The 6,463-nt window shown below is 40.7% G+C and overlaps 1 pseudogene; it reads left to right on the top strand.

Annotated features, from left to right (window-relative positions):
- Positions 1–4,238: 4,238 nt before the first annotated feature.
- On the top strand, positions 4,239–4,393 carry LOC142601461 (U2 spliceosomal RNA; annotated as a pseudogene).
- Positions 4,394–6,463: the final 2,070 nt, after the last annotated feature.

The raw sequence follows: 6,463 nt of genomic DNA, 5'->3' as shown, positions 1-6,463 counted from the left end.
TGTTCCTGAAATAAGAGGGGAAATGCATTAACAAATGTGCTCCTTCACATATTCCTATGCACACTTTGTTTTTCTAGCTTGACTGGAGTAACTTTTGGCTCAGGAAAAGGTAGCTTAAAAGCATAAAGTGGAGTAAAGTAGATTAATGGAAAGAAGGTGAATAGTGAGGACCTCTATACTAATTTGATTGCCTCGACTGCATTAGTCAAAATCAGATAACTTCTTTTTCTCTTAATTTTTCATCTTTGAAATTGGTATTTCTTACTTCCCTTAGAAGGAGAGTGACGGCTAGCTGGCTAGCCAGGAGTTAGCCATGAAGTGCTGCAGGTGCTGGGATTCACTAGCTAGAGCAGAAATGCTGGAAACCAGGTGCATCACACTGAGACAGCACTTTTGATGCTGTTCACAGCCATGGAGATGGAGCTGAACTTTACCCCTGGGCAGACATCTGCTGAATGACCTACTGCCTTATACAGTTGCATAAGGTCAGTTAAGGCTAGGAAGTGCTCCATAGATTCATTTTGGCAACAGGTCTCCTCAGGGTCCCTGCATTGGCTCCCTCCTTAGCGGTGGAAAGAACTCAGTTACACCTGGAGAAGGTTATTTCACATGGGATGGCTATAAGGGCTTTCGCAGAAAAATGTGAGCTTGTCCTGACTATGCTTCGGAGCACTAGGAATCTCAGCCTACCTCCATGTCCCCTGTCTGTCTGAAGGGCCTGCATTGAATACCAACAGGATTTACAGGGTCTGTGTTGCCTTCAAATGCAGGCAGAGGGGAAGAGCTCACATCTGCTCAGAGCATTTGCAAAGCCTGCCTGCATTGACTTGCAAAACACTATGTGGCCATGCTTCAGATGTTAAAGCTGATCCTTCTCATGCACCCTCCTTCCCATCCAGAGTGTTTCACAAGTGGCTAATGCCTGCCAGTGTCTTCGCTTTTTGGATGACTGAGGAGAGGCACTTGAAAAGGGCTGAGTTTTCGGAAAGGGCTGAACATCTGCACTCAGGCTCACACCCTATCCTGGCTGTTTGAAGCTGGAATGCATAAAATCACCCATCATTTCTGAGGAAAAGCCATCTTGATGGGGGTGGGTCAAAGCTGCACGGCTGCACATACTTCAGAAACAAAAACAAAGGAAGAGGCAGTGTATTGGATTCGACCCACGGACCCTAGCAGCATCTCTTAAATGAACATGGGTCAGGTCCACCCTCACTGGGACACACAAACATGGGAGCTGGTCCAGGTCTTGGTGCTCCCAGGAGTCTGGCTGTACAGAATACCCTTCAGGCGCAGAGCACAGTGGCTCTTCAGCTCCGCATTATTGCTTCTGCAGACGCAAACACTTTTCTTTTTGAAATATATACTGATTTAGTGCCCAATACCCACCTACTGAATTCTCAGGCTTTGGTTTCCAGGTTTACTCACCCTGTGAGGGAATCCGGTAGTAATTCACGTAGCAGGCCCAAGGCCTGGCTCATAAGCTGAGCTGTCTGTGCCAATGCAGTTGCAACATTTTTTCACAGTAAAATATTTAATGGGTCCGAGTATAGATGTGAACCCTTATGGAGTGCTATTCTGGAACATATTTGCTGTATTTTCATTCACATCAGTTGTTTCTCATGTTTCTTTTGCATGTCAGTGTTGCAGAATACAGTTAAATTTATTTATTTATCCCCCAAACCGCAGGATCTTTGCACTATAAGGCTACACTAAGATTAATGCAAGATACTGGAGTGCAGATTAAATATCGATTTTAAAGACACATGAGCAATCTGGCTTGTTGCCAATCACAAGGATAATGAAGTTGCTACAACTTCTGACAAAATCAGTGGTTTAGGAAGGAACTGGGGACATGGTAACACATGTGTAGAGTGGATTTTAAGAACACAATGGGGAATTTGAGTGGTTGTTTTGGGGAACTGCAAGGGCAGCCATGGAGGATATGAGAATGGAGCTAAGGTTATCACAGCAGGGGATATAGGACAAAAACCCACAGGAAACAAGGTTTCATTAGCTCTGCTGCTTGCAGAACAACTTGTTTTAATTAAGCTTCCCTTCCATTTCTAAAGGGAAAATGGAGGAAGAATAAAAAAAGGAAAGGGAAAAACCTGAAAAAATAAAATAAAACCCATGAAACAACATTTTCAAATATTTGGGGTTTTTTTCTTATTCTGTTTTGGTTGGATTTTTTGGGGGTTTTTTTTTTTTGAGTCAGCTACTGTACCACTCCCTTTCACCCTAGGAACATCATTAATTGCATAAATATTCTTTTTCTATTAAAACATTTTCTAAAAGTCATCTTTGTGACCTACTTGTTGGTCCGTCATGTTATAGCTAGGAATAAAATATGAAGATTTCCATAGTAGAAACCCACGGTCATGTCTGATAAGCAAGATGTCTAGAGGTAAAGCCTCTGGCCTTTTGAACTCTGAAGATTTTCCTGTCTACATCAGTGGGACCAGGATTTCAGTCTATGTAAGAAAGTGTATCTTTTGTGGTATCTTTCTTATAAATTTTATCTCATAGCATTACATACAGTGATGAAACTCTTCCGCTCTGCATTATTGTTTGCTCTTTGGATGTGGGAGATTGTGCTACTGAGAGGTGGACAAGTGTTTGGTCATGTCTGGGTCACTGAAATGAATGAAGGGTCTGGTCCACAGGGAAATGCAGGCACCATGTAGTGCTCACTGATGTCAGGGGTAGCGTCTGAGGGTGGCTGTGACAGCACCTGGCCAGTCTACACCAAAACTGACCAGGCCACTTGGAAGACAGGGAGGTGACAGCCATCAGCGTGGGGACCTAACACCTTTGAGGAGCTGAACTTTTACCCTGCCTTGCAGGGTTTCGTTGCCTTGCAATGACATTGCCTCGCAGAGAAAAACATTTTCTTGTCTTTCATGATTTCAGCTGCTCCGCTTGTACTTGTGATATCCCAGGGTTTGATTGACTGTGTTGCGGTGGAGCTGCAGCCTCGTGGTTGGGCTGAAAGAGTTGGAGCTCTGGCCCCACAGGAGCTTTGGGAAAGGCAGCTATTTCCTTGGTTTTAAAGTGGGTGTACGAACACCTCACTCCCAACGGTTAGACATGGTTAACATAATAATACTTGTCCGTGACTTGAAGTTATTTGGGTCAGAGGCACAGCTAAGAGAAAAGTGAGCAACAGAAAACTACGGTCTGTTCTTGTTTTTCAAACAACATTCACCTTGTTCAAGAAAAGTGGAGGAAAAAACAAGCAAGCAAGAAAAAGAAAGCAAGGAAAGAAGCAAACAAGAAACCAAGCAAGAAAGAAGGAAAGACAAAGAAGGAAAAATGGGATAAAAAAAAGAGTTTTGTACTGTAAGGAGCAACAAAACCATAAAATATGTAATAAACCCACATGGAAAAAGAATATAGTTGATTTCCTGCATCTCTCTGAGTTATGTTTCAGTAAATGTACAGCACACATACTGTGTTTAAAGCAGATTTGACAACATATAAAACATTAAAAATATTATGACATTGGCCAATATTTATGATGTATATTTCCACACATAAAATATATTGTGTCATGTCATTGATTTTAAAAAGCATGGAAATTGGCCATGTCATAATATTTTAGAGCTTTTTTATACATTGTCAGAGCTATTTTAAATATACGTGCTCAGCATTTTATGAAACTTCCAACACATGGACATACGGAAAATATATTCTGGGTCCACAAGAGACCAGCATTTCAAATGTAAAGTTTAGCTAATACACATTTTCTGACACAAGAAACATTTTCTTTTTGGTATATTTCTTGAGCTTCAATGTATTCACCTTATCGTATTTTGTATAGATTTACATCAGTGGAGCCTTTAAGAAATGCAAGTTGCACTTGACCTGATCATGCAGTTTTAATATAGGTGAAATTCTCACTGAAGTGTTGCAGAATGGGACCGGCAGGCAACATACACAGCTACGGAAAGCCCCTCAAAAAGGAACGATGCTCAGCTGACAAAAAATCTCCAGTATCACTAATTATTTGCACTTCCCACTGAAACATTTTGGTGCTAGCCTTCAAAGCATGCTACCTGCACGGCACAGAGACATTCACAAATCCCTCTTGGAAAAGGATGAGGACAGGCTGGGCTAAAATGGATTAGGTTTACAGTTGGACTCGATGATCTTAAAGGTCTTTTCCAACCTAAATGATTCTATAATTCTATGTTGAAGGGCTCCACCAGTCTAGTACCAGATGGAGTGGCAGGAATGGAGTTTCTCGGCCTTTTGGCTAAGATCAAGTGTGGTATCAGGTCTTATCAGTTTAATATCTGATACTTATTTTTTTCTTTTTGTGGTTGGACTGGCAGTGCTAGGTTAATAGTTGGACTTGATGACCTTAAAGGTCTTTTCCAACCAAAACAATTCTATGGTTCCATAGGTATTTTATCTGTGTGAAAACTGAAAGGTTAAGGGAGCTGAAAGGTTAAAGCAATCGCTGAGGATCAGAGGGAAGTTTTGGCATTTCTGGAAACAAGAACTTGATTGCCAATCCTGTGATTTAGCAACAAGACCACCCTTGCCTTTCCAAATTTCTTGGGGAATGATGGCAACAGTTCTGCCAGCAGATTAAGCTGTGTTAGTAAAGTAAAATACTACTGCAATCTGAATATGAATATAACTACTTTTTTCTTATCTTTTAACATCTTCCTTTTATTTTTCCTCCAAGTGCAAACTCTGCTGCTGGACACTTTGCGTGATATGCCATAAAACCTCCATGTGGCATGATAAGAGTGTTATACGTCTTAATGAGCATGCTTGCTTGCACTTGCTGGCAGCTGTGTGGGGTCACCATACACATGGTACTAGGAATTCTTCGTGTTTTTTTTTTTTTTCTTTTTTTTAATTTATTTTTTTATTTCTTACTTTATAGATTAGCCAAAAGTGACTGGAGACAGGAAATTGCTTCCAAGGACGCTACATAACTTATCTCTCAAGGTCTTTAGAGGAAACTGAGAAGCAGCAGATGTGTCACTTGAAGGGGTAATGTATATGGCATCACCAAGCACTACAGGATAATTATGATTATCAGTATCACTGAGAACAACAATGGGTGGAGGTGAGGGCAGAAGCCTGCTTTTGCTTTAGCAGTGATGCAGACCTACACATGCCTCTGTGGGGCTGTATGACACTGCTCTAACTGGCCACTTTTTGGCTACTGAATGTTGGTATGGCAATTCCTTCAGCTAAATATGTGCCTAGCTGAAACAGCAGCAGTGCTTTACAAATAAAAATAAGTTTGGGGAGTATTTGAAAAACAGCTATGTTCTGTAAATAAGGTTGCCCCTCTGCTCCAATTAGATTTGCCCTTTTTTTTTCTTTTTTTTTTTTTTTTTTTTTTCTTTCGCTGGCTGATAGAGGAAGTTTTTTCAGCACTTCCAGGAACACTGGGCTTCTAGGCTCTGTCCAACTGGTTTAATTCAGATTTCCATTATTTGTTTGACTGATTTATCTGAAATATTTTAAAGGGTAGCTTAAAGACATCGATTCTCCAGAGCAAGTTATTGCTTTCACATATGCTTCATGTCAAGCTTTGGGTTTTAGTGGAGGGTTTGTTTCTGAGGGGGTTGCATATGCATCATGATCTTTTCTTCTTACTTAGGTGTTTCTTTGTCATTCACTCCATGTCTTTTCCAAGAGATTACCCTTGAAATGCAGACTTATTATATGGGAAAAGAGCAAGTGCTGCAGAGTCCTAGATATTCAAGATAAACACAGAAATACAAAAGATCTTTAGTTTCTTAGGGGCTAAGACGACTGTGTTGTCTCCTGCTGAGGAAAGGGGAAGCAAGGAAACGACCTAAACAGTGAAACTTATTGCCAAGTGAGGAAAACAATTTGAAAGCATGGTGTGTATTTGCAATTAAAAACAAAGACTCCAATTCTTTCCCTCTGTGGACAAAACCTTGGTTAGAGACAGGAATTTAGAGCAAGCTCTTTCCTTATTTCTTAGGAAAACATGCCCAACATAATGACAATGAAAAGTGGGAGTTTTACATGTCTTGATATCCAGAAGATGTCAGTCTCATGCCCCATTTGTTACAATAGTAGCATTAAGGGTAAATTTAAAACTTAACCACTATAGTCAAAGAAGGTATACACAAGAGAGCAATCCCTTGAAGAAAGTTAAAGCAACAGAGAAAAGATGGCTCATAAGGAAACATTAAGCGATTTGTATGGAGAGAGGTCATTTAGTGAACTGTGTCCGGCTGTTTAGGGGAAGCAACAAGACCATCACAACATGTTTTGAAATGTCTATAGCAGAAGTGGGTCTGGGACCGGTTCTGGAATTGTCCTGTTTAGCACTTCCTCATCAGAGAACTGCATTTGCTTTTATGCCGCAGAGTGACTGCAATATGCTTTCTCCACGTTAAACAAAAATCAAGAGAGATTATGGTAAGTGAACAGAAACCCAAGGAGTTCAAATACAAAATGA

Source organism: Balearica regulorum, chromosome 3 (genome assembly GCF_011004875.1).
Source record: "Balearica regulorum gibbericeps isolate bBalReg1 chromosome 3, bBalReg1.pri, whole genome shotgun sequence".
Taxonomy (NCBI): domain Eukaryota; kingdom Metazoa; phylum Chordata; class Aves; order Gruiformes; family Gruidae; genus Balearica; species Balearica regulorum.
This window is presented reverse-complemented; position numbering and strand designations above follow the sequence as displayed.